The sequence below is a fragment of the Pleurodeles waltl genome, chromosome 11, assembly GCF_031143425.1.
Source record: "Pleurodeles waltl isolate 20211129_DDA chromosome 11, aPleWal1.hap1.20221129, whole genome shotgun sequence".
Lineage (NCBI taxonomy): Eukaryota > Metazoa > Chordata > Amphibia > Caudata > Salamandridae > Pleurodeles > Pleurodeles waltl.
Window position 1 is genome coordinate 209,988,604 of NC_090450.1, and position 20,051 is coordinate 210,008,654.

The window sequence follows — 20,051 nt, forward strand, 5'->3', positions numbered from 1 at the left end:
TGACTTCATGAATTGATGATAGGGAAAGTTTCCACACATGCCTCACCATATAGTACACTTGTCACGAATCCACCTAAACCTAACACCTTTGCAGTAGTTGGGTTCTAAAAGCCTATGCAAAAACAACCTATAATCAGGCCGTAATGCAAACTGAAAACAAAAAGCTGAAGGATGTGAATCGCTCTGTTAGCAGATTACGCAAATGACCAGCAAATAAAGCCCAAAAGTACAGCTTGAAGTCGGGTAGTTGTAGCCCACCCTGCCTGTATGGAAAATGTAATAGGCAGATAGGCCGTTGAGCAAGTCTATAGCCCCAAATGAAACTGCCCATAGCACGTTCCAACTGTTTAAAAAAGTAGTTTGGAACCAGAAGGGGAACTGGTTGAAACAAATAGAAGAATTTAGGCAGCACGTTCATTTTGATGATATTGCAGTGGACAATGATGCGAGTGGGAAGCCTGTGCCACATTTGTAGCTTTTGTATAACCGAAGATAACAAGGGTTTGTAGTTCAAATAATAGTGTCAACCTGGGGACTAAACTGGACACCAAGATGTGTAGTCGTCGATGCAACCCCTGCTAATGGAGTATCCGGCTCATAGCTCAGAAGCACTTGGGTTTTGACTGTATTAAGTTTATATCCAGAAACATATTTGAATCTCTCTGCCTCATCTGCAACTGTAGAGAAGATGGCAACATAACCGCATAGGCCTTAACCTACTGACGTACCCTAACGTCTCACAAAATGCTAGTTGGAAGATGGCACTCACTGCCAATTTCAAATGTACTTGCGGGTACGGGTGGAAGCCATTTTTAGCCTCCTTGCTATACTCAATAATCAGCATCTATTACAATGGTGCAAATTTTTCTATCTGAAGCTCTCGATTTTAGAAGCATGTTTGTTAGTTAAACTAGGATGTGATTATTTTCGCACAACTTTAATTCTGATACCTGTTGAAACTCCTGGCTGCTTGCACAGGGATCAACATTCAGCCTTTAATCTGTAAAGACGGCTAAAAGGTGGCATTGTGTCAGTGTTCGCTTAGACATATTTATATATGGTTCAAGTAGAAATTGTCATGGCATAAATAAGTGATAATCATACTGGGCAATATGTAAATAGTTTCCTTACTGCCGTACACATAAAGCATACTGTGCGTATTTCGCATTGCTAAGTTTGGAAAACACACTTTGCAGGAAACCTTAAAATAAACTGTGATTGCAATGTGCACTTCTGCACCTCTTCAAGCGGAAATGGGCAAGATATGCATGTATACTTTACATAAGGGGCAATACTGAAATTGTCATAAATAATGTATGCTTTACTTAATGAGTAATTTGGAAACAGGTAGGGAAACGTGATTTACATACACCCTAATAACATTATCATGGCAATTGTGAATTACGTACAAGGTAACATGGAAACAGTACAAGCATTGTAGAAACCGCCATTGTCACACATGCTCTAAATATACAAACAGTGAATCGATAGACACTGGTATGCAAACGTATAGTTTACAAACAGAGGCAATGTGGAAACCGTCATAGTTTCTGTACATACAGAGGCCATATATACCCATAAGACCTGCAACCTGAAGATGGTAAGCAGATTGCACCTGTCCTTACTTTCTTATCAGTAACTCTGGCATCTTCAGCACCAAGCAGTACAACCATTTCTAACCTGACCAATCAAGTAGCTATAGCAACAGAGTGCTTATACATTGCATAACTATTGGAGTCAATTATTTGTCATACAGTTGTTTTAGAAGTGATTCCCTTCCTGGAATAGAGACGTCAATACATGATAATATGATTTGGGCCTTTGAACACGCTGGATTCATTAGACCAATGGCTGCGTTTGGAAACAGAGGTGGTCATTCCGACCTAGGCGGGCGGCGGTTGCCGCCCGCCCGTCGGAATCCGCCTGAATACCGCCCCGCGGTCAATTGACCGCGAGGGGTATTCTGACTTTCCCGCTGGGCCGGCGGGCGATCTGATTCAGATCGCCCGCCGGCCCAGCGGGAAAGCGCCTTCCACAAGGAAGCCGGCTCGGAATCGAGCCGGCGGAGTGGAAGGCGTGCGACGGGTGCAGCAGCACCCGTCGCGCTTTTCAGTGTCTGCATCGCAGACACTGAAAAGCCTAGTTGGGCCCTGTTAGGGGGCCCCTGCTGTGCCCATGCCATGGGCATGGGCACGGCAGGGGCCCCCAGGGGCCCCGCGACCCCCCCTACCGCCATCCTGTTCATGGCGGCTTTCCCGCCATGAACAGGATGGCGGTAGGGGGGGTCAGAATCCCCTCGGCGGCGCAGCGAGCTGCGCCGCCTTGGAGGATTCTACGGGTCAGTGGAAAACCGGCGGGAGACCGCCGGTTTTCCCGTTCTGACCGCGGCCAAAGCGCCGCGGTCAGAATGACCAAGGGAGCACCGCCGGCCTGTCGGCGGTGCTCCCGCCCCCGTTGGCCCTGGCGGTAGGGAACCGCCAGGATCAGAATGAGGGCCAGAATCTTTAATGCATATAATTTTATATTGCACACATGGGCGTCAATTAACCAAAATCCCAGGGATAGCGGAAATGACATTACATGCCATTTATCCTTTACTTTACCTTGCACACACACGCCTACACATGCGGACACATTCACACTCTCTCACATAAAAACACACTCTCACCGGCAAGCTCGCATACAACAAACACTTTAAACGCTGTTACTTATCGTAGCTACCATATATTGTCGTTTCCAGCAAATTTGATTCTTTTTTTATTATACCGATAGTTAATAATATTATTCACTATTTATGTTCTAAAAAACTTACAGAAAACCAGGGAAGTGGAACCCAAACCTACTCCCATTAGGACCCTGAGTTTCAAGCACTGATTTTGCCATCTCTGAGGAAAGAGGTAGCAAAAGCAGTGCCAGGGGTCGCAAAAAGCAGGCAGGGGGTCGCAACTGCAACCCCTGGCGACCCCTAGATGACATTCATGATTACACATACCTTCATGGCTTAACCAAAGTTTTCTTTGATCATTACGTAAAAGAATATAATCCGGGTACTGAAGTCTGTTTTGTAATGGCTGCTGACTCCCATGATCTCGGGTTATAAAGGCAGTACTTGTTTTTAAGTGAATTTAATAAGTATGCTAAAGCAGGAGCATATTGTGCCTCAACAGAGTATAATCTGTATTAGTTTGAAATAAATGTAATGAAGTGTACTAAGATTACCCTGCTGTAATATTAATGGCTTTGCATATTTATTCAATTAGCCCATCTATTTTGAAAGCGCTTTGACATACGATGGCTGCATCCTGGTAAATAATGTCGTCAATGCTGATATTTTATTATGTGGTACAGAAATTCGGATGCGCTGTTACTTAAGACTGGACCATTGGTGTGCATTATATTATTGACCAATATTTAAAAGTGTGTTCTATTTCCTGGGGTATGATTCCTGTGAGAAATTGGGTTTTGGTTGGGGGGGGAGGGGTGAAACCCGACTCAAGCAACAGCTACAAACCTTGTCAGGATGAACCACAAAACGTCACTGAATGAACCTGTGCTTAATCCTCTGGTAGTGTGGCACAAAATCAGTCTGGCCTATTGTATAAGAAATGTGGATTGTATTTGTGCAGCACACCAACAGTAATAAAGTGAAACACTTTGCACTTTCTAGAGACTCGTGGGATTAACATTTGTCCTTTTGTAAAACATTTTTAGAGCTAGCTGTTGATCTTCCATAATGATGCTTTTAACAAATTCTTTTTTGCTTTCTAGTTGGCTGATAGCTGAGAAATCAGACTGTTCAAAAGTAAGAACGTCTTTTGGAATGACTTTCGTAGTCTTGATGGTTCCTCTACCTGTTGATGATCATAATTCAAGAAAAATAGTTTCAAACAAATCATTCGAAAAAATTCTAAAGTTTCCATTTTCAGGCGTGCAAAGTGTGGAATCTTTTATCCAGTGTGCTTTGAAAATTGATGATTTCAACCCAGAATTGTGGGGTTAGAAATGCGTCAACACTTTTACACTAAGGAGTTGTTAGAGAGACTATGGGACACAGGAAACCTTTGTGCAAATAATGGTTCCTATCTTTTGTCCAGAAAAATTTGGCACCTCAAATACTTGTGTTGTTTCACTTTAGGAGTATGGACAATTGAATGAATAAATAAATTAGAGACATTAGAGAACTGGTACATTTGAATTGGTCACTAATTGGCAGGTGCTGTTTTTAATTTTGGATACGTTTTGTGATATAAGCATTATTTAAGATGTGGGATTTTGAAGTATGTTCAGACTCTGACTACGGATATTGTGTTCCAAGGTAAATGATCTGATGTGTTAAATTTACTTTTAAATTAGGTTGAAAACATGATCTACAATAAAATGTGGTCATGCTAATTGAATTTCGTGATCACAGAGAGCACCAGAATGTGTTGATAAATGATGTCTGACAAGGTTTAATTTGTTTGTGTTAGACATGGCATCCTTGGCGTGGTCTCCCCTAAACTTTTGCCTCTGCTTCCAAGGTTGTTTCTGTGTGCTGAACTCTGTTGTGCTGTTTTGTTTGCTCTGGATACTTTACCACTCCTGACCAGTGCTAAAGTGTAAGTGTTCCCTGTGTAAACTAAGGCTCATATTTATACTTTTTTTGCGCTGCATTTGCATCGTTTTTTGATGCAAAATCAGCACTAACTTACAAAATATTTTTTTTTACGTTTGTGCCGATTTTGCATCAAAAAACTATGCAAATGCAGTGCAAACAAAGTATAAATATGGGCCTATATGTGTAACTGGCTTTCCATGACTGGCATATATGATTTACTAGTAAGTCCCGAGTAAAGTGCACTAGAGGTGTCCAGGGTCTGTAAATCAAAAGCTACTAGTGGGCCTGTAGCAATGGTTGTACCTCCCACAGGAGTAGCCCGTAAACATGGCTCAGACCTGCCACCGCAGTGTCCGTGTGTGCAGTTGTAAACTCCCAATTCGACCTGGAAAGTGTGCCCCCTTGCCATGCCTAAACCTTCCCTTTTTCTATATGTAATGCACCCCTAAGGGAGGGCCTAGGTAGCCCCATGGGCAGGGTGCAGTATGATAAAGGTGGGACATGTACTGATCTGTTTTACATGTCCTAACAGTGAAATACTGCTAAATTCAGTCTTTACTGTTGCAAGGCCTATCTCTCTCATAGGTTAACCTCTTCACTGCCAGGCCTTTTCCCCTCAGGTGCCAAGCCTTTTTTTGGCTACTTGGGGTAGTTTGCACTTAGGCCCTCATAACTTTTTGTCCGTATAAACTAACCATGCCAAATGTGAGTTCTTTTTTTCCAACATCATAGGGATTCTAGAGGTACCCAGAGTTTGTGGTTTCCCCTGGAGGAGACCATGAAATTAGCCCAAATACAGCGAAAATTTCGCTTTTTTAAAAGAAAATGGGGAAAAGGACCGCAGAAGAAAGCTTGTGTTTCTTTCCCTGAGAATGGCATCAACAAAGCGTTTGTGGTGCTAAAATCACCATCTTCCCTGCTTTCAGGAACAGGCAGACTTGAATCAGAAAACCACATTGTTCAACACCATTTTGGCATTTTACTAGGACATACCCCATTTTTACTATTTTTGTGCTTTCAGCCTCCTTCTAGTTAGTGGCACCAATGCTGGATCCCGCACAGCTAAACATTTCTAAATAGTAGACACAATTCATTTTTGTAGATCCTTCAAGATTTTCCTACAGAGAGTAACAGCTAAAATAAAAAAATATTGAAATTGAGGTAAAAAAAGAGCCATTTCTGTCCACGTTTTCTTCTATAACTGTTCCCAGTTTTGGCAGATGTTTGAAAGCAATATACTGTTAAGTCTGCTGGACTATTCTGGTTGCGGGTATCTACAGGGCTCGAAGGTTTATCAAGAACCCTAGGTACCCAGAGCCAATAAAGGAGCTGCACCTTGCAACGGGTTTTCATTGTATATCGGGTAAACAGCAATTCATTTGGTGAAATATAAAGAGTGAAAAATAGGTACCAAGCAAACCTTTGTATTTCCAAAATGGGCACAAGATAAGGTGTTGAGAAGCAGTAGTTATATGCACATCTCTGAATTCTGAGGTCCCCATACTAGCATGTGAATTACAGGACATTTCTCAAATAGATGTTTTTTTTACACACTGTCTTACATTTGGAAGGAAAAAATTTAGAGAAAGACAAGGGGCAATAACACTTGTTCTATTCTGTGTTCCCCCAAGTCTCCAGATAAAAATCTGACGTGTTTTTTGGAAAGTGCCTAGCTGTGGATGTTGGCCTCTAGCTCAGCTGGTGCCTAGGGAAACCTACAAAACCTGTACATTTTTGAAAACTAGACACCTACAGTAATCCAGGATGGAGTGACTTGTCAAGCTCTCACCAGGTTCTGTTACCCAGAATCCTTTGCAAACATCAGAATTTGGCAAAAAAATACTTTTCCCTCACATTTCGGTGATAGAAAAATCTAGAATCTGAGAGGAGCCAAAAATGTCCTTCCACCCAGCATTCCTCCAGGTCTCCCAATAATAATTATACCTCACTTGTGTGGATAGACCTAGTGCCTGATGAAGGAAATGCCCCAAAACACAACGTGGACACATCACATTTTCCCAAAGAAAACTGAACTGGTTATTGCAAAGCGCCCAGCTGTGGATTTTGGCCTCCAGCTCAGCCGCCACCTAGCAAACCTATACATTTTTTAAAACTAGACACCTAGGGGAGCCCAGGAAGGAGTAACTAGTGGATCTCTCACCAGGTTCTGTTACCCAGAATCCTTTGTAAACCTCAGAATCTGGCAAAAAACACTTTTTCTTCACATTTCCTTGATAGAAAGTTCTGGAATCTGAGAGGAGCCACAAATTTGCTTACACCCAACATTCCCCCAAGTCTCCCGATAAAAATGGTACCTCACTTGTGTGGTTAGGCCTACTGCCCCCAACAGGAAATGCCCCAAAATATTTCATGGACACATCAAAATTATCAAATACAACACTTCCTGCTTTTGCAGGGGGCACCTGCATTTTTGGTACTGTTCTCAGCAGCCATCTAGGGAAACCTACCGAAGCCAGACATTTCTGAAAACTAGACACCCAAGGTAGTGTTGCCCCAAAACACAACATAGACAAATCACATTTTCCCACAGAAAACTGACCTGTTTTTTGTAAAGTGCCTAGCTGTGGATTTTCGCTTCTAGCTCATCTGGGACCGAGGACAACCTAGCAAACCTGGACATTTCTAAAAACTAGACGCCTATGGGAACCCAGGATGGGGTAACTTGTGGCACTCTCACCAGGTTCTGTTACCTAAAATCCTTAGCAAACCTCAAAATATGGCAAAAAAACACTTTTTGCTCACATTTTGGTGCTGCAAGGTTCCGGAATCTAAGAGGAGCCACAAACTTCCTTCTAAACAGCATTCCCAGACATCTCCAGATACAAATGGTACCTCACTTGTGTGGGTAGGCTTAGTGCCCATGACAGGAAATGCCCCAAAATACTTCATGGACACATCAAAATTATCAAATACAACACTTCCTGCTTTTGCAGAGGGCACCTGCATTTTTGGTACTGGGCTCAGCAGCCATTTAGGAAAACCTACCAAAGCCAGACATTTCTGTAAACTAGACACCCAAGGGAGTCCAGGATGGTGTGACTTGCGGGATCCCCCAGTGTTTTCTTATCTAGAATCCTCAGAAAACCTCAAATTTAGGTAAACAAATCACATTTTCTTTGTGGGATCACTGCACTGGCACAAATTTCCTACCACCCTATGTTCCCCTCAATTTCCCAATAAAAATGATACCTCACTTGTGTGGGTGGGCCAGGTGCCCGTGACAGGGAAGAACCAAAAACATGTCAAAATTGAGGAGGAACCAAAGCGAGTCCAAAGGGCAGTTTGGAAAAAAAAGTTTTTAGGCTGACAAGTGGGGCAGAATTTTTATCGGTATAGATGCAACAATGCTGGGTGGTAGGAATTCTGTGGATTTCTGTAGATTCCGGAAGGTCCCATCATAGAAATGTGTAATTTAAAGTAAAGTTGGAGGTTTGCAGGGCATTGTGGGTAAGAAAATGGTTCACAGTGCATGTGAAGCACACCACCCTGGTCTCACCCAGATGTTTAGTTTTCAGATATGTCTATGTCTCGTAGATTTTTCTATATAACAGCGTCCCAAAGTCCAAATAATGCAGCCCTCACCATTCCAAGTGGGACGATTTTGAGAGTTAGACAAGCTCTCATGACCCAAATGTAAAATAAAAACCATAACCCAAAATAATCAAATGTCCTATTGCTTACCGTTGGGATAAGATCTTTTAGTGTGCGGGGGAGAGCTGGAAGACTGTTACCCCCTTCAGTTGGGGTGGGACCATAACCATGTCCACAATGGTTGGTAGCCACCACCCCACTATTTTTTTTTTTAAATTCCCTTGCATCTAGTAGGCCTTCTGCCCCCGGGGAGTTAATCGGGGGTAATTGCCCCATCTGCCTACCGGTGGGCAGAACAACTTTGTCCCCATTTATTTGGGGTGGGGGTATAGCCATACCGCCACCCTCTTTTTTTGAAGAAAAAAAAAATCCCTGGTGTCTGGTGGGCTTTCTGCCCCCCTTGGGGGTAGGTGGGCCTTACAAAAACGTGGGGGCAGAAATTATCAACAGTAATGTGCCCCCATGGGGAGTGACCCTTGCTTCTGCCCCCCCGAGAGTACAAAAGACCTAATAAAAAAATGCCCCCTGAGAGAAAGTAGCCTCTTTCTAGCATGATTAAACTCATTTTTGGCCTGTTTGTCAGTGTGTTTTTACTGTCTCACTGGGATCCTGCTAGCCGGGACCCCAGTGCTCATAGTTTGTGGCCTACATGTCAGTATGTTTTACTGTTTTGTCAGTATGCTTGACTGTGTCACAGGAGTCCTGCTAACCAGAACTCCAGCTCTTATACTCTCTCTTATTCCAAATTTGTACTTACATATGGGTAAAGCAGTATTCCACTCCAAACTGGCACACTGGACCCCCCTTATAAGTCCCTAGAATATGGTACCTAGGTACCTAGGGCATTGGGGTTCCAAGAGATCCTTATGGGCTGTATTTCTTTTGCTACCCATAAGGAGCTCATACAACACTTCTTCAAGACTGCCATTGCAGCCAGAGTGAAATAGTGCAGCCATTTCCACTGCACCAGGTGACTTAAAAGTCCCTTATATGTCTACTCTTCAGCTCCTGAAGGCTAGGTGCAAAGTTACTGCGCTAGCAGAGGTACCCCCATGTTGTCCAGGACCAATTTCATGACCTTCGTGAGTAGTGATTCCTGTGTTGTTGAGGCATGTGTGTAGGATGTAATGGCAGACGGTGTAGAACGTGGCTGAGAGGTCCTGGAGGATGAGGATCGCTGTTGTCAAGTATGGTCCCAAAGTCATTGGTGGCGGCGATGAGGGTGGTTTCGGTACTGTGGTTGTTGCGGAATCTGGATTGGGATGGGTTCAGAGTGTTGTTACCCTCGAGGAAATAGGTCAGTTGTTCGTTGACAATTTTCTCTATGACTTTTGCCGGGAAGGGGGGCAGGGAGATGGCATGGAAGTTCTTGAGGTCCTTTCGGTCTGCCTTGGGTTTCTTGAGGAGGGCATTGATCTTGGCGTGTTTCCAGCTCTCCGGAAAGGTGGCGGTCTCGAAGGAACTGTTGATGATCTTCTGGAGTTGGGGTACGATGATGGAACTTGCTTTGTTGAAGATGTGGTGAGGGCAGGGGTCGCAGAGTGGATGGTGTTCATGATTTCGATGGTGTAGTTGTCATTGACATGGGTCCAGGATAGTAGGAGGCTGGTGGGTGGTGAGTCTGTGGTGTTGGTGGTTGGTGGGTGGGGTCTGAGTACTGAAGCTGCCATGGATGTCTGTGATCTTGCGGTAGAAGAAGGTGGCTAGGGCGTCGCAGAGGTCTTGTGATGGTGGGATGTCGTTGACGTTGGAACCAGGGTTGGAGAGCTCCTCCACAATGTTGAAGAGCTCCTTGTAGCTGTGTGCATTGTTGTTGATACGCTTTTTGAAGGAGGTTTTCTTGGTGGTTCGGATGAGTTGGTGGTATCTGCGGATGGCGTTCTTGAAGGCTATGTGGTTGTCCAGTGTCTGATCTTGGCGCCACTTCTTTTTGAGTCTACGGCATGTTTGTTTGGATTCTTGGAGGTCAGTGGTGAACCAGAAGGCCTTTCTTTTGGTGCATCTGTTAGAAGGTTTCCTTATCGGGGTGAGAGTGTTAGCACAGTCGTCGATCCATTGCCTGAGGTTGCGGGCTGCTGTGCCAGTGGTGTCTGTAGATGGGTTCTGGGAGATGGTAGTGATCAGATGGTCTTCGGTGACCTTGTTCCATCTGCGATGGGAAATCCATTGCGGGTGATGGTATGTTGTGGGTTTCTCGAAGGAGAAGTGGATGCAGCGGTGGTCGGTCCAGTGGAGTTCAGTGGTGTGGCTGAAGGAGACGTGTTTGCTGGCGGACAAAATGGGGTCCAGCGTGTGTCCTGTGGAGTGGGTGGGTGTTGTGATGAGCTGCTTGAGGCCAAGGTTGTCGAGGTTGTCGAGCAGGGTGGTAGAGTTGTTGTCGTTGGTGTTCTCGAAGTGGAAGTCCAAGTACCCGAGGAGTATGTAGTCTGTGGATGTAAGAGCATGGGTGCTGATGATGTCAGTGATGGAGTTGCTGAACTGCTGTCGGGGGCCTGTAAACGAGGGTCCCTCTGAGGGTCATGTTTGGGTCGTTGTGGATCTGGAAGTACAGGTGTTCAGCGGTGCTGAGTGTGTCTTTGTTGCTGGTCGTGATTCTGAGGGGATTCTTGTGGACGATGGCGATGCCTCCTCCTAGTGTGTTGGTGTGGTCCTTGCAGGTGATCTTGTAGCTGTCCGGGATGGCTATGGCGATGATGGGCACTGAGGAGCGGTTCATCCAGGTCTCGGTCAGGAAGGCAGAGTCTGGGGAGGCAGATTCGAGTAGATTCCAAAGTTTGATGTTGTGTTTGTGGATGGAGTGGGTGTTGATTAGGATGCATCTGAGATGGTTATGTCCTGCCTTGGTGGGTGGGTCATTGGCGTGGAGGCTGGTGAAGGTGCAGTTCCGTCAGGAGAAGAGTCAGCGGGTGAGCTACAGGGTGGCTTGATGGCAGGTGGATGAGCAGCCGGTGTTGAGTGCATGGATGGTTGTGGCGTTTTCCCTTCCATCCCTGCCCAGGGGAAGGAGGCCCTCAGGGGGGAAGCGTTAGCACTTCCCCCAAGGGCCAGGGTGCAAGACGTAATGGTTACGTCCTCAGCACGCTGGTGGTGCTGCCAAGGACGTAACCGTTACGTCTCTGGCACCGAAGGGGTTAACATGGGGGCTGCTTTTAAATAACTTTAAAGTACAGACTCCCTTTGGGAGCAGATAGAAATGTGGAGTTTAGAGTCTCTGAACTCCCAATTTAACAGTACACCTTATAGTGAAGTTGGTTTTTAGATTGTTAGTTTGAAAATACCACTTTTAGAAAGTTTCTTGCTTAAACCATTCTGTGACTCTGCCTGTTTGTGTATTGCCTGTCTGGGTCTGTTTGACAGTTGGGCTGTTTGTGAATCCCCTCTAGACAGTGAGACAAAGGGAGCTGGTGTGTAGCCTGCATATACTAATGACCCATCTGTGATGGAGTGGAAGGAGGCGTGGTCACTTACACCTGAATGGGCTGTGCTTGCCCTCTCACAATGCAGTCTCCAACCCGCTGGTGTGTCTGGGGCTCACCCTGGGCAAGGCAGGTTCTTGTGAACTACAGAGACTCCCCATTGAAGTAGGCCTACTTCCAAGGCAGAAAGGGGTATACGTATTGGACTCAAAACCCCTGAAAATCAGATTACTTCTGGAACCAAGAGTAACCTTTGCCAAGGAGAAGAACTGGAGAGCTGGAGGAGGAGTACTTCCCCTTTGCCTGTGACTGTGCTTTGCTGGGTTGGCCTGCAGTAGCTGCTTCTTCCTGAAAGAGGACAAAGACTGACTTTTGTGTGACTTCTCACTGGTGAAGAATCTCCAAGGGCTTGAACTGAGCTTGCCTCTTGTTGTTCAAGCCTCGGGGACATCAAACTCTTCTCTCTGCCAGCACCTGGACTCTCTCCTGAGATTCCTGCCCTGTCAAGTGTTGCCCTAACCTGTCTCTGGGCCCTTGAAAGGTGACGCTGGTGGAAAGGGACAGAAATCCACACACAGACCGCCATGCGGGGAATCTTTCGACACACCATCCGCACTGCGGCTGATAAATGATGCGCCTTTGTCCTCGCGGCCAAAATCGATGCTCAATCTCCATCGCGGCTTGGAAATCAACACATCGTGGCTAGAGAAATGTTCCAACACCGTGCAGCTGGTTTTCAATGCAAAATCGCTGGTTGTGAAAAATCAAGCAAAGCCTGCCCAGACACAAGGTGCCCGCCTGGGAATCGGTGCATCGCTCTCTTGCGGGAGAGGAAGCGGCGCATGCTGACCTGACTGGAGAAGAAACGGCACACGGTCTCGCTTGAGAGTGAGAAATCAATGCATTACTGGTCTTCTTCGAAGCACGCTCGCCCGGGTGGCTTTATTTTTGGCACTAGCCATGTACTTTGTGTAACAACAGCATTCTCACTGTTTTCTAAAGACTATGGGCTACATGTGCGTAGCATTTTGCAAATCGCAAACAGCAAATCGGGTCGTTTGCGATGTGCAAAATGCACTTTGGTATGTTCAAACCCATTTTTGCGAATCAGTAAACTATTTACCGAATTGCAAAAAGGGATTGCGAGTTGCAATTTGGAAGGGGTGTTTCCTTCCTAATTGCGAGTCACAGTCCCATGTCTGATTGTTTTGTGACCGCAAATGCGGTAGCAAAACAATCGCAGTTAGCACCAGTGTCACACTGGTGCTAACCCATTCGCAAATGGAAAGGGGTCTTTACACATTGCTTCTAAAGTTAAGCCTGCTCGGGCCCAGCTACCAAGGTGTGAGCGGACATTAACTGAGGATGATTCTCCTTTACAGTGACTAGAGTGAGGGTCCTTGCTTGGACATGGGGTAACCTGTCTGCCAACCAAAGACACCATTTCTAACATTGGTGATCAGAGGTTGGGATGGACTTGTTGTGTTTGACATATGGTGATTAAGTGTACACTACTGTGTTCGCTGCAGACTGTAGGAGGCTGGCCTGGTTTGTAGTGGGTACCACAGGTACTTACACCTTATACAAGGTCCAGTTATCCCTTATTAGTGAAATGTAGTCAGTGTATAGAAGCCAGGCTGTCTTGAGGTAGCTGTAGGCAGAGCAGCCAAGGCTGAACTAGGAGACAAAGCTCTTGCAATACCACTGTGGTCACACCGTACTTACACACAAGAAAGACAATACTCACTGTTACCAAAAATCAAGGTACTTTATTTTAGTGACTATAGGAAAGTGCCATATTTCTTGGCATGTTACCCCCATTTTTACCTGTATGTCAGTATGTTTTTGCATGTCTCACTGGGATCCTGCTGGTCAGGACCCCAGTGCTCATAGTTTGTGGCCTAATGTGTGTGTTGTGAATAATGCTTTACTGTGTCACTGAGGCTCTGCTAATGAGAACCTCAGTGCTTATGCTCTCTCTGCTTTTAAATTTGTCACTATAGGTTAGTGACTTCTTTTACCAATTTCAATAGGCACACTGGACCTCACCTTATAAGTCCCTAGTATATGGTACCTATATACCCAGGGCATTGGAGTTCTAGGAGATGGTTATGGGCTGCAGCATTTCTTTTGCCACCCATAAGGAGCTCAGACAAACCCTTGCATAGGACTGCCACTGCATCCTGCGTGAAATAGTGCACACATTATTTCACTGCCATGTCTAAACTTCATTTACTGAAGGCTAGGTGCAAAGTTACTGAGTGTGAGGGCACCCTTGCACTAGCAAAGGTGCCCCTACACAGTCCAGGGCCAATTCCCCGGACTTTGTGTTGTGAGTGCGGGGACGCCATTACACACGTGCACTACATATAGGTCAATACCTATATGTGGCTTCACAATGGTAACTCCGAATATGGCCATGAAAGGTGTCTAAGTTTATGGAATTGTCCCCCCATTCCCAATCTGGTATTGTGGAGCCAATTCCATGCATCCTGGGGGCTCCACCGTGAGCCCCCAGTACTGCCAAACCAGCTCTCTGAGGCTTGCACTGCAGCTACAGCTGCTGCCACCTCATAGACAGGGTTCTGACCTCCTGGGGTCTGAGCAGCTTAGTCCCAGGAAGGCAGAACAAAGCATTTCCTTTGGGTGGAGGGTGTTACACCCTCTTCCTTTGGAAATAGGTTTTACGGGCTGGGGAGAGGTAGCCTCCCCAAGCCGCTGGAAATGCTTTGAAGGGCACAGATGATGGAGTCCCAGGACATGGGGACAAAGGAGTTGCAAATCGCAGTCATTGCAGGACTACACAAAGGGATCCCACGCCGCCAGAGAACAACTCACGGATCTGAGTGTCGCAGGATAGAGTGATAGGGACCTGAGCTACGCTGTACACAAAGGATTCCTTGGAGAAGCGCCCAGAAGCCCTAGGAGCTGCAAAACGCACAATGCACAGGGGTACTGTCTGGCTCGGGGAGGCAAACTCTTACATCCACCAAATTTTGACAATTGGACCTTTGGACAGTCTGGTTCACTTCAGCCCACCACCTGTGTTCCAGGATACACGCTCGTCGTCAGGAGAGGGGACCCAGAGTACCGGTCGGCACTGCAGAGAGGTGCCTGCTGAAGCAGGGAAGTGATTCCATCACTCCACTGGCGATTCTTTGGGTCCTGCTGGTGCAGGATGAAGACAGGCAGTCCTCGGAGCATGGACAATCTGGAAACTGTTGCAGTTGCTCGCAGGAGCTGAAGTTACAGAGTTGCAGCAGCCTTCTTGTATACTTTGTTGCAGTTGTAGAGTTCCTGGAGCAGTTTTGCATTTGATCTGACATTAGAAGGTGAAGCAGAGGTTGCAGAGGATTCCTGCTGGAGTCTTGCAAAACTGAATCTGAGGAAACACCCATAGGAGAGACCCTAAGTAGCCCTCAGAGGGAGATTGGTTGCCTAACAAAGTATGGACCTATCAGGAGGGGTCTCTGACATCACCTGCTGGCACTGGTCACTCAGATGATCCCAGAGTTCCCTGACCACCCTTAAAACAAGATGGCAGAACCTAGGGACACTGTGGAGGAGCTCTGGGCACCACCCCTGAAGTGGACTCCACTTTCCTTTGCACAGTTTCATGCCAGAGCAAGGACTGGAAGGTCCCTGAACCGCTGTAGACTGGATTATGCAAGGATGGCACCATTGCCCTCCTTGCATAAAATCATTTATGCCCTTAAAAGCATTTCCAGAGGCACTGGGAGGATACCCCATCCATGCCTGTAACACCTATTTCCAAGGGTGGAGGGTGTAACACCCCCCTCCTAAAGGAAATACATCGTCCTGCCTTCCTGGGATTGAGCTGCCCAAGCCCCAGGAGGGCAGAAGCCTGTCTGTGAGGTGGCAGCAGCTGGGTCTTGTATTGAAAACCTCAGAAGGCTGGTATGGCAGTACTGGGGACCCAGGGTGGAGCTCCTTGAGTGTATGGGATTGTGCAACCAATACTGGAATCAGTATTGGGGTACAATTCCCAGTTGTTCAACATCTCACATGACCATTTTCAGAGTTACCATTGTGAAGCTACATATATGTGTTGACCTATATGTATTGCACACTTATAATGGCGTCCCCGCACTGACAAAGTCTGGGAAAATGGGCCTGATGACATGGGGGCACCTCTGCTAGTGCAGGGGTGCCCTCACATATAGGTACCATGCACCTAGCCTTCAAGGTCTGAAGATTAGCCATGTAGGTGACTCATAAGTGACCTGGTGCAGTGAAAATGGCTGTGAAATAGTGCTTACACTATTTTACTCAGGCTGCAATGGCAGTCCCGAAGAAGTGTTTGTATGTGCTCCTTATGGGGGGGCAAAAGAAATGCTGCAGTCCATAAGGATCTCCTGGAACCCAATGCCCTGGGTACCTAGGTGCCATATACTATAAGTCTATAAGGGGGGCCCAGTATACCACTTTGGAGTGGAATACTGGGTTATCAGTATGTAAGTACAAATTTAGAACCAGACAGAGCATAATCACTGGAGTTCTGATTAGCAGGACTCCAGTGACACAGTCAAGCGTACTGACAACACAGTAAAACATACTGACATGAAGGCCACAAACTATGAGCACTGGGGTCCTGACTAGCAGGATCCCAGTGACACAGTAAAAACACACTGACAAACAGGCCAAAAATGGGGTAGCCATGCTATAAAGAGGATACTTTCGCACACAGACCATTATGTGACCACACACTACCTGTCTTTGTGATTTAGCTTTTTCTCTCTTTGGACTTGTTTCTACATCCATATTTTTGGTGATCTTTTTATTGATTCTGAACTTTTCATTGGGGACTCTTTTCCCTGCCTTGGAACTTTGCACTTTTGATTTGCCATCATGTCTCAATCTGGATATGCACCATCTAGAGCAGTTTTTGAGTTAGGGAAACTGGAAAGTTACATAGTTGCTCAATTGAAACAGTTCTGCAAGGATCTTGCCTGTCCCATTAGGAGCTTCACCAGAAAGGATGAGCTGCAAACTCACTGGGGGCATGGGTGACAGCCAAGGAAGCTGGGGGCCACACAGAGGTGGAGGATGAGGAGGTGCAGAGTATTCAAAATGGTGTAGTGGGTGGGCCTTTTATGCCTGTGGGGAGGGTCTCCAGGGCAGGTAGAAGTGTGTCATCTAAGGGTCTGACTCCTGAAGAGTTACAGGAAAGACAGTCAGAGAGGGCTCACCAATTAGAATTAGAGACGTGTAGGATGCAAATGGAGTGGAAGAGAGGAGAATGGCCATTGAGAAGAAAAGGTTATTGCTGGTTCATGGGCTCAGCTTGAGGGAGCTGGATCAGAGGAGCCAGTCCAGTAGGGATGGTGGCAGCAGTACCTCAGTGCAGCCTGAGAGAAGGGGACACATTCCAAAGGACTTAGTGAAGGACTATAAGAGGGAGGATGACATATACTTGTGGTTCAATTGGTATGAGTCTGCTCTCCATATGAACCTTGTCCCTGAAGCACATTGGGGGACGGGTCTGTGGAAGTACTTTGAGTTAGAGGGGAGGGACACTCTGACATCCATAGGGGCTCCTCAGGGAATCACCTACACCATAATGAAGGACACCCTACTCCCAAGATATGATCTGAACCCTGAGCAGTATAAGGACAAGTTTAGGTCCTACAAAAAGAAAAGTCCCAAACCTGGGTGGAGTGTGTAGATTCCTTTTGCAAGTCACTGGACGGTTCGGTGAAGGGCAGTAAGATAACCTTTGAGGAGCTGTACAATTTGATTGCGTGTGAGCATTTGTGTAGTCATTGTTTTCCAGAGCTGCACCAGCGCCTGATTTGACGGCAAGCTGACTGATCACAGGAATCTTGCGCAGGAAGCGGATTGTCGGGAGAGCACCAGGGTCCAAAAGAGGTATGGGGGAGACCATGCCAAAGGTGGACAGGGTCCCCATCAGAAGAAGTGGCGGGTAAGGTTAAACAGGGGGAGTTCTCTAAAGGGCCCCAACCTAGTTCCCAGGGTAAGGAATCCCAGCCCCCAGTAGAAAAGAAAGCATGGGTGTCTACAGGGAAACCACTAGAGATGGGACTCCACAAGTGCTTTTCATGTGATCAGGAGGGTCACATGAGGGGGGATACCAAATGTCCCAAGTGGACACTGGCATTGACTGGTACTCAGTCACAGGGTTTGGTCAGTGTAGTGCTTGGGGGGAGTTGGTTCCAGGTCGGTGGGAGCCAACTGTGATTACCCTTGTCTCACTAGGGGACAGTGAGATAGTCCAGAGAACCCTAGTGCCTGAGAACACTAAGAAGTACAGGCTGTGGGTGACCATCAATGGACAGATGGTGAAGGCGCTGAGAGACACAGAAGCCAGTGTGACTACAGTGAGGAATCACCTGGTGACTGAAGAGCAGATAGATCCCTGTGTACTTCACCAAGTAGTTGCAGCTGACAACTCAGAGCACCTGTGCAGAGTGGTGCAAGTTCCCTTTGAATGGGGGGGAGGGGTCTCAGGTTCCTTGAAAGTAGCTGTGAGTCCAGCCATGCCTGTGGATTGTTTGCTTGGCAATGGCCTGGAGGTGGAACTCAGGTCACACTTGGAGATGTTGTGTCTGCCTGGGTGTGTGTGTGTGTCTACCCGGTCCATGGCAGCCTGTCAGGGTGATCAGGAGACCCTGGAGACTGAAAGAGTGGCTCAGGTGTCTGCCAGAAGGAGGGATGGCAAGGGGCATGGGAAACTGATTACAGAAGTTCCCATGGTCCAGAAGGAGACTGAACCTCTGGGGGAGGCCCTGGAGCCTACAGGGGAACAGGTGGCTGAACTGTGGGAGGTCCCTGAGCTGTCACAGTGACAGCAGGAAGGGGGGCCCACTAGGTAGGCATTCTGTGAGGCACAGAAAGTATGCCCTTCTCTGGAGGGTTTGCAGCAGCAGGCTGCAGACCAGGCGTCTGGCAAGGAGCCTGGTTCACATTTGATTTACCAGGACGATGGCCTCCTATACAGTGAGCCTAAGGTTCCTGAGCCTGGGTCAACCCATGTGCTGGTGGCACCCAAGTGCATTAGAGCCTTCCTAGTGGGTCTGGCTCATGATGTGCCTTTAGCTGGTCATTTGGGGCAGGACAAGACCTTTGAGTGGCTTGTCATCCACGTTTACTGGCCCCAAATGTGCAGGCACTCAGATGGTCACTGTAGGTCTTGCCAAGCTTGTCAGGCAAGTGACAAGAGTGGGGAGAAATGCAAGGCTTCCCTCCAACCTTCTCCTGTGTTTAGTACCCCCTTTGAAAGGGTTGGTACTGATATTGTGAGGCCTCTGGATCCCAAGACAGCCATGGGCAACAGGTTTGTCCTGGTCTTGGTGGACCATGCCACCCAGTACCTAGAAGTCATTCCTCTGAGGTCAATCATCTCCCTTGTGGTGGGATGTGCATTGATGGGTGTTTTTACCAGCATGGGGTTCCCCAAGGAAGTGGTATCTGATAGGAGTACCAACTTCATATCAACGTATCTAAGTCTCTGTGGAGGGAGTGTGAGGAATACACTCCTTACTACCCTAAAGCAATGGTCTGGTTGAGAGGTTCAAATGCACCTTTAAGGGCATGATTATGGCCCTATCAGAGCCATTGAGGCATAAGTGGAATGTACTGTTTCCATGCCTTCTGTTCGCCTACAGAAAGGTACCTCAAAAAGAGTTTGGATTTAGTCCTTTTAAGCTATTGTATGGCCACCCTGTCAGGGTCAAGGGACCTTTGGGTCTGGTAAAGGAGGCTTTGGAGAAAGCCCCCAGTAAACCCCCCCAAGATGACTTCAGCTACATGCTGGCTCTTGGAAACCAGACTGCCCGCTTCAGGGGTCTCACACAGGAGAACCTAGAAGCAATCCAGGAGGACATGAAACACTGATACGGGCAGAATGCCACTCTGGTCGAGTTTCAACCTTGCAGAAAGTGTGGGTGATGGTGCCAGTGGAGCCTAGGGCACTCCAGGACAAATAGACTGGGTCATTTGAGGTGGTGGAGCGCAAGAGTGAACCAGAAACCCCTTGAGGGTCCTGCAGCTGAACCTCCTCGAGCCACACTTTGAGCAAACTAAGTTAACAATGCTCCTAGCAACAGATGATGTCATGGAGGAAGAGAGTGAGCCTCTTCCTGACCTCCTATTTGCTAAGGAGAAGGATCGGTCTGTGAAGGGTGTGAACCTCTCCTTCTCCCTGACCCCAGAACAACAGAGGTACTGTCGCCAGGTGTCGAGTCAGTTCGTCTCCCTGTTCTCCTTGATTCCAGGGATCACACTTTTATGTACACATGATGTGGACACTAGGGACAGTCCTCCTGTTAAACATAAAGTTTACAGAGTGACTAACAAGGTTAGGGCTAACATCAAAGATGAAGTTTCTAAAATGTTAGCATTAGAGGTTATTCATTTTTCCAGTAGCCTTTGGTCCAGCCCTGTGG